Source organism: Cyprinus carpio, chromosome B14, assembly GCF_018340385.1.
Source record: "Cyprinus carpio isolate SPL01 chromosome B14, ASM1834038v1, whole genome shotgun sequence".
NCBI classification, from domain to species: Eukaryota; Metazoa; Chordata; class Actinopteri; order Cypriniformes; family Cyprinidae; genus Cyprinus; species Cyprinus carpio.
The window spans coordinates 15,702,156-15,710,976 of record NC_056610.1 but is presented as its reverse complement, the minus strand read 5'-3'; the positions used below and the strand labels follow the sequence as shown (position 1 = coordinate 15,710,976).

Sequence of the window (8,821 nt, the reverse complement as noted above, 5' to 3'; positions counted from 1 at the left end):
ATATTAAATTGATCATTTAAATTTCATATGAACACTGTTCTTTTGAATTTTTTATTCATCAAAGAACAATTCCTGAAGGATCACGTGACACTGAAGACTGGAGTAATGGCTGCTGAAAATTCAGCTTTGTTTTCAAACAAATATTAAAATAGAAAACAGTTATTTAAAATTGTAATATTTCTCAATATTACTGTTTTTACTGTATAGACCACAAAAGCAGAGCAAACTACATTATCGCTGTGTCCATGAAAGCCACTATTGCCAACCCCTGACCTAAACATTTAATAAAAACACATGTACAATATACAGGAAGGAGGGATCAGTCATTCAGATAGGCAGAGAGATACAAAAACCAAAATAAGCTCTGTGTTCTCACATGGACTCAACAATGCCTGCATATAAAAAGTAATATGTTCTTTCAAAGCACAAACGGTCACATAATCTTGCTTAAATTCACTTTCATCTTTCCTTCCTTATATTAGAAGCTGATGCGGGTATAATGAGCTACACAGAAATATGTACTTTTGACTACGTTTCATAAGTAATTTACATTAGTCCAAGTGATATGGAGTACTGCTCGGCTACTTAAACAGCACACAATAAACACAAATCAATGCAAACAGCATCAGTCTTTGATATCAGGAATTTACAGAGAATTGAAGACTATGTTTCATTTCACCAGCAGAAATGGGCAATATTCACACTTTAAAATTGATTTCTTCTTGCTGTTAAATCTTTAATCTTTTAAATCTTGCTCGCTTTTTAAAGCCTCTAACTCCCCAGTTGTCTTAGACATTTGACAGATTTCCAAAAATTCCAAAATGAGTATTTGCACAGGAAAAACATGTGGTTAATTTATTTTCTTCACAGGAATGAAGTGTGTCAAGTCAAAGTCAAGTCAAATAAATCAAAGTTATTCAAAACTATAAAAACTACTTTGTTTTTCTTCAGTGACTGTACAGAAAATTGTTTGCGGGCTAGAGTCATTAGCTCTCTGACAGCCTGGCATGCCCCTGTTTCCAATCACAAGGGCACAGTGGGTAACATCCATCTATTATGTAAAGTGGAATTTGGATAACATGCAACGTTGCCAAGCTTGTCCGTCACCTACTGCAATTTTCTTTTGTTCCTGACCTCAGGGTGGCCATAATCATTTTCTCTCTGAGGTGCAGCGATGCATGATGTGCGGCATACACCTAAAATGTCACAGCAGAAATTATACAGTATATAACTTACACTGATTGGCTCTTTGTACCGTTGTCACTTAGACTGAGAAACTGATTCTTACCGACAGGAAAAAGATATCATATGAGACACTTTGCACATGATCTTAAAAATCTGTTGGTCTAAATTTTACTGAGTTTTACAGAAAACATTGAAGTTTAATCTTTGAGGATGGACTGGATTCATTTGTCTGAAATGTTCCTGTACAGTCAGGCTTTTTTTTTTTTTTTTTGTTCCTGCTCTGCAGGGCAGATGAAAATGTCAGGACGATTCCTGTGTGGATTTTCCCACGACAAGCATCTAAAATACTGACTGCACATAGTGATCAACTCCTTTCTTTATACCAATGGATCTGATTAGCATTCCCCGACAGAATAAGATTTAGGAGAATGGAAAAGCTGGAAACAGAGAGAAAAAGAATGAAATGTGGAAAGAATGGCTTTGATACCGTGCAATTAATGTTGTTAAATTGAACTGAATGACGCTCCTTCTTAAGTGATCTTTAAATTACTCACTGAAATGCAGAACTTCCTTTCTTTCTTCCTCTTTCTCTCGATCTCTCATTCTGAGATTAGTGTACCCTGAGGGGAGATGAGCAGATAGCTATGCAATAAATTAAATGGATCGTTATTAAGTGCCAAGGCCAATTAAAACAGGTGTCATTAAGCACTGTTTATCTTAATGATGAACCTAATGAATATTACCTATTTTTTTGCACCAAAATGTTGCATTCTTCCGCACATCTCTCCTTTTAGTTCCCCATCCCGTCCGTTCTTCCTATCCTCTCTTCTTCACGCCATCCCCAGAGGAGAATTATCAGAGAAATTGGCAGCATCACAAACCATGTTACGTGCGTGCTAGAAAGAAGCTGACTGTCCTTTGAAGATTTTTTTTTTCTCCTCCTCAGTTGCGAGAGGTGAAAATGGAACTGTATGTTTTTGATCAGCGGGATGACACGTTAGGACCCGCGACACTTTGATGAAGTTGTCTTGCATGGCGCTGGATGTAGTTCAAAACCACGAGATGTGGAGAGAAATGTTGTGGGTGAGGAAAGCCTTGACCCTGGTGGTATAAAGGGAATGGAGGTGGGGGCGGGGGGAGAAAGTTAGAGGCAAAGGACACAAGACAGGGCATTGTGCTTTTCATGTTCCTATCAAGTCCGACTTTTTCAGGTAAATGAAATCGAATACATTTACAGAACTTGACAGATTTGTATTTCATGGACACTTTCTAGAGTAGCCAGTTTACAGTGGTGTAAAGTATGTAAGTAATGGTACTTCATTTTGTGGAGTCTGGACTTTACATTCCCAAAGGAAAAAGCGTGCATTGTATGCATTAGGAGGACCTCAGAAATAGTTTTACTGTAACTGCAATTTACACTACCAGTCAAAAGTTTTAGAACAGTAAGGTTTTTTTTTTTTTTTTTTTTAAGTATTCTCTTCTGCTCACCAAGCCTGCATTTATTTGATCCAAAATACAGCAAAAGCAGTAATATTGTGAAATAGTGTGTGCTTTCTATTTGAACCTATTTTAAAATATATTTCAAAATGTAATTTATTCCTGTAATCAAAGCTAAATTTTCAGCATCATCACTCCAGTCTTCAGTGTCACATGATACTTCAGAAATCATTTGAATATGCTGATTTACTGTTTAAGAAACATTTATTATTATTATTATTATTATTATTATTATTATTATTACTACTACTATTATCATCATCATCATCAATATTTAAAACAGTTGAGTACTTTTTTTTAGGATGCTTTGATGAATAGAAATATCCTTAGATTTATCTACAAAAAAAAAAGAAAAAATAGCTTTTGTAACATTATACACTATACAGCATATATATAAACAAGAATGGTTAATTAATACTATTTAGCATGTAATAATATTTAGCAAGGATGCTACAAATTGTAAAAGTGAGGATAGAGACATTTATAATATTACAAAATTTATATTTCAGATAAATGCTTTTCTTCTGAAGTTTCTATTCATCAAAGAAACCTGAAAAAAATTCTACTCAGCTGTTGTCAACATAATAATAATAATAATAATAATAATAATAATAATAATAATAGCAAAACAGAATATTAGAATGATATCTGAAATAACATGTGACTGGAGTAATGATGCTAAAAGCTCACAGGAATAAATTACATTTTTCTTTGGATCAAATAAATGCAGGCTTGGTGAGCAGAAGAGACTTTTTTAAAAAACATTAAAAAGCTTGCTGTTCAAAATCTTTTGACTGGTTGTGTATGTCTACCTTGCAGAATCTGCAAAATATTAATCATTCTACTAAAATAAGAGGGATCATACAAAATGCATGTTATTTTTTGTGGGAAGTCGTGGCCTAGTGGTTAGAGAGTTTGACTCCTAACCCTAAGGTTGTGGGTTTGAGTCTCGGGCCGGCAATACCACAAACTGAGGTGCCCTTGAGCAAGGCACTGAACCCCCAACTGCTCCCTGGGCTCACCGTGTGTTCACGTGTGTGTGTTCACTGCTGTGTGTGTGCACTTTGGATGGGTTAAATGCAGAGCACGAATTCTGAGTATGGATCACCATAGTTGGCTGTATGTCACGTCACTTTCAATTTTTATTTTGTACTGTCTTGAATAAAATATTTTGCTTTAAATATGTTTGCATAAAGTCCACAAGACAAAATAATAGCTGAATTTATTTACGTGTATAATTTATTCCTGTGAAGGCAAAGGAACAACAACAGCCTTCAGTGTCACAAGATCCTTCAGAAATCATTAAAAACAGTTGATGTGTTTCAGTGACAATTTAACAAATATATTTAAATGAATAAATTATATTTTGTTGAACATAAGAAACTTAAAAAAAAAAAAACGCTTCCAAAGCACTATAATGTCATATCTGATGATCTACACAGCATCCAAACTACTAGAGCTATTGAAATGTAGAAAGACTCTTCCAAAAAAATTAATAAAAAATAATAATAATAATAATAATAATACATAAATAAATTAATTTGCTTGTAATTTCTCTGCAAAACTTTCACGTTCAGAATTCTCAACACTCACAAATCAAATGGCGATACAGATATCTGCGACCTTATCTTCTCCTGCCACTTCTGTGTGTGTGTGAGAGTGTGTGTTGGCAGGGAAGCTCTCTGAAAGCCTACTTGGTGCTCTTTGAAATTTCCGTCCAACCACTGACTGTGCGAACTCTCTTTTCAACACCTCAGGAAAAAGCCATTACCGTCAGGCCTTCTGTAAACAAGCCCCACCGCCTGTTTGTGTTCGTCACAGCTAAGGACCTGATGTAATAGTTTTTTCATGGTCATTTCACACAATCAAATTATGCCAAGAAAAAGCAGTGAGGGAGAAAAGAAAAAAGTTAGCACTCACTAGCTATGGAATAAATAAGAGAGGCAGGGGGTTGGCGAGGGTACGAGGCAAATAGAAAGGTTTTTTTTTTTTTTTGAGGGAGTTTTAATCAAAAAACCTCAGACTGATGAATCATAATGTGATGTTTTACCCCTTTTTTTCCTCTGAAAACAGGGCATTATTTATCCTGGGGTAAAACTGCTGTGAAATTGGAGGAGAAGGGCTGGTGTGACTCGCCAAAGCTGTTCAGAGATGAAGACTGCCAACACACTGAGATGGTAACCACAGAGATGCAGTTAGTTAAGAAAAAGCATGTTTACATAAGAACTGTGGCACCAGGAATGAATTGATTAATTAACAAAAAATAATTTTATATATGAAAATATTTAGATATTTATAAAGCAGAATTTTCAGCAGCCATTACTCCAATCTTTAATACCATGATTCATTTATATAATTTATTTATCATTTATCATAAAATGTCATTTGTTTCTTTTGTTTTGTTTTTTGTCATTTTTATCATTATATACTTGCCAGAACTACGACCTTTAGCATGACAAACACTTTGGAAATCCAGGTTTGAATTTGTTCTATGTTGTATCTTGATCCCATTTCCACCTTTTTCTCATATATATATATTTCTATATATATATATATATATATATATATATATATATATATATATATATATATATATATATATATATATATATATACATATACATACTGTATTAGCTCTCTACTGTCTCTGTCAATAAAAAGTGTTAGAGAATCTCCCAAAATAAACCTAAAACTTGTATTTTAATGTAGCAGGAGATTTTGTCTCAGTGGAATATATTATTACAGTTTCATATAAATTCATAAATCAGATTACTGATTAATACGGACTACAGCTCGTATAATTACATCAGCCAGAAAGCCTCACCGAAAGCACATCTCTAAAATTTAAAATCCCCTTTTATCATGTTTCACAACCATTTCGGCCAGTAGCTTCATTCATTGCGTCTATCACCTAAACATCATCGGGCTATCATTCTTAAATGGGTTGATTTGATATATGTATTTATTCAGAGTGGGTATGTGAAGACTGTGTGTGTCTGGAGCTCTCTGAATCACAGTGTTAATTATGAGACTAGGCTCTTCTCCAGACAGAGCTTCAGCATTAGTATGGGCTGGTAGTGAAGACTTTAATTTATCCCCTGGTGCATTGGACTGGCAGATCAGCTTCCTCTAAAGTTCATGCTACACAGACACTACAGCCAGAAGTTGTATTCTCTCTTATTACGTACATTTGAAATTAACCCATATCTCCAAAACAGTGATTATTTTTAACCTCTCTAACTTTATACAGTATATCACACTGCTATACCTTTCAATGGCCACAACTCGAGCAGCGATTCATGAGTGCTCTTTACTGCTATGTGAAACATAATAATAATATTCTAATTTCAAGAGCTTTGCTTGAACAGAATATGAATTGCTAGTTATTTTTGTGTAGCTTTGTACTTGTAGCAGATTTATTCTTTGAGCCATCAGGTATATTCCAGGTAAAATATATATATATATATATATATATATATATATATATATATATATATATATATATATATATATATATATATATATATATATAGGGCTGGGAAGGCTATTTTCAAAATGTATTTCACTACAGATTACAAAATACAAGCATTAAAAAGTAATCAGTAACGTATTTCATTAGATTATTCAGGTTTAGTAACTTAATCTAAATACTTTAGAATACTTTGAAATACTTAAGCTTTGTAACACGAAGGAACATATTAACTAGATGTCTTGTTTTTATGCTTTCCGACATCTACCAGCTATAAGATTTGTGTTTTCTTTGCATTTTATTTGTAAGAACATCAAAAATATTCAAAAAGAATAGAGCAACAAAAATATTTTATGTCATTTAAATCTTCCAATCAATATAAATTCAATTTGAAAACAATGAATGGGATTCCGTGCTGTTTCATGCTGCATTCCAAGCTTCAACACAAATCCAGACACACCAAACACATAATAAAAGCAGCCAAAACAACTAGCACAGTTGTCCAAGTTATACAATAGATTTGTTTAATGAATGGACCAAACTTTGAGTGATGACAATCCTCTCTATGGAGAAGTGATCGGGCTTGTTTCGGTCGCAAGCAATGTTGTTATTACCGATGCTTTTGGGAAACACACCTCAGGGGCCAACAATGAATTTAACTAGACCAAAAAAAAAGACATCGGCTGAACTTTACTATGGACAAATCAGCATGATCAGCAAACACTAGTAGCATATCTGGATGTAACGATTCAATAAACTTATGATGCGATAAAATTCACAATACAGATTACACCATACAATTTTCTTACAATTTATTTATATATTTATTTATTTTTTACAAAATGAGATTTAAGATAAATTATAAATGAAAATGTGTCCTTTTTATTATTAGACAAAAGACAAAATGTTTCATATTTCTTTGTGAAATTGAAATGTTAAATAATAAAACTAACTTGAAATTTTAAAACAAATCCTAAATTTCAAAAAAAAAAGAGTATCTAAATTTAAACAAAAAAAGATGCTAAATACTTGTTATTTGGATTGTACAATTAAAAAAAAACTGAAGTAAAAACAGAATGGTCCGATTTTACCTTTGTGAATGAGACGCAAATGTCACTCTCTGACAGCAGGTGCCACTAATGGAACACCAAGTATTTAAAGGCTGCTGCCCCTTTAAGACCGAATGCGCGGATCCAATATAATAATACAAGGGAGATTTCTTTCTCCACTTAAGACATAACAGACTGTGTTTACGAGAATACTTGCAGAGACAATTATTTTGAGATTATTTTGTGTGTATGTGTCCATTCAGAAGCAAGGATACGCGAAAGAGGAATCAATTCTGTGTAAGCGCATTGTCTGAAACGCTGCTCTCAGCGCGTGCTTTGAATGAGTGCGCGCGAATGGTTTAAAACGCTTGAATCGGCAAGATTTAGATACAAGTGCAAAGGATCAACTACGATCCGTTTCACCCCTTCAAGCGAGTGAACAACGCGAATCAAGTTAGGAATTTTACATCACTATTCAAGAAATACCGTCGCTCAGGGTCAGGGTATTTTAGGTCACTGGTAATCTAAAATACTTTTCGGATGTAACTGTAATCTGTTTACCCCTTATTTAAAATGTAATTATAACGAAATACAGTTACTCATATTTTGTATTTTAAATACGTAATGCCGTTACATGTATTTTGTTACTCCCCAGCCCTGTGTGTGTGTGAGAGGGAGAGAGAGAGAGATTTTATATATATACTTTATATATATTATGTCTGACTGGAATTACAGTTTAATTTTGGAGCCCGACTGTAAAACACAATAGCCCCGGGACGTCGGACTAGCGATTTTGCGAGCCCTGCACCTCAGATCTATCCAGTTTGTGAACCATTGGTTTCCACACTGGTTTCGTTAAACAAAGGAAATTATTTTTTTTAAAGACTGACTCAAAAGAATCATCTGTTCACGAATCGGATCATGAACTTGCATTACCGAGTCAAAGATGATCTATTATTGGACATTTCGAATGAATAAAGACTTCAGTTCATCTGTAAAGCACATAAAGCTGTCGTTTGACTTTATAAACTTTTATTTAAAAAGCTAACATTAGCAGTAGCATTTACAAATAGCTATCTAAAAGTTTGAGACAACAACAAACAAAAAAACATAGGCCTACCATTAAAAGCAGTGCTTGCACCGGTTCTGCACGATCCTCTTCAATAATATCCTCTGATTCTCAATCGGGCTCAAATTGATAAGCAATATCAATGACGCCATTGTTTACAACAAAACCGGATCACCTGGCGCTGAGGTGAGGGGTGGGACATTTAGACGCACACTAGAGGCGGTTAAGCTAATCACAACCGAGCAGCAACCTCCCGCTCTCTCTCATGAAGCCAACAAGGAAGTGACTAAAACTGTAATTCATCGACTGGCCTCTTGAGGCTGGCTGCAAAGGAGAGTCAGTCTCATAGACTCCCCATGTTAAAATGCCCAACTTTACAGCAGAAAAAAAAAATGTTTACAGCCTGGTGCAAAAAATGATTTTGGTCTATATTGCTAATTTTGCCCTTCATGACAACTGTGAGGGGGGGTAAATTTTCTTATAACTCATCCGTTTAAATTATATTAAGCGTTAAAGTTCTGCATTAATTAAGGGCGTGGCCACTTGAGTGAC

The 8,821-nt window shown here is 34.4% G+C and overlaps 1 long non-coding RNA gene across 1 annotated transcript; it reads right to left on the bottom strand.

The window, feature by feature from the left end:
* Positions 1-1,467: 1,467 nt before the first annotated feature.
* On the bottom strand, positions 1,468-8,543 carry LOC122139632. Its single transcript, XR_006156438.1, has 4 exons — positions 8,321-8,543; positions 1,929-2,286; positions 1,740-1,805; positions 1,468-1,622 (listed from the first exon to the last, which is right to left on the bottom strand). It is a non-coding gene; the product is annotated as an uncharacterized LOC122139632 (long non-coding RNA).
* Positions 8,544-8,821: the final 278 nt, after the last annotated feature.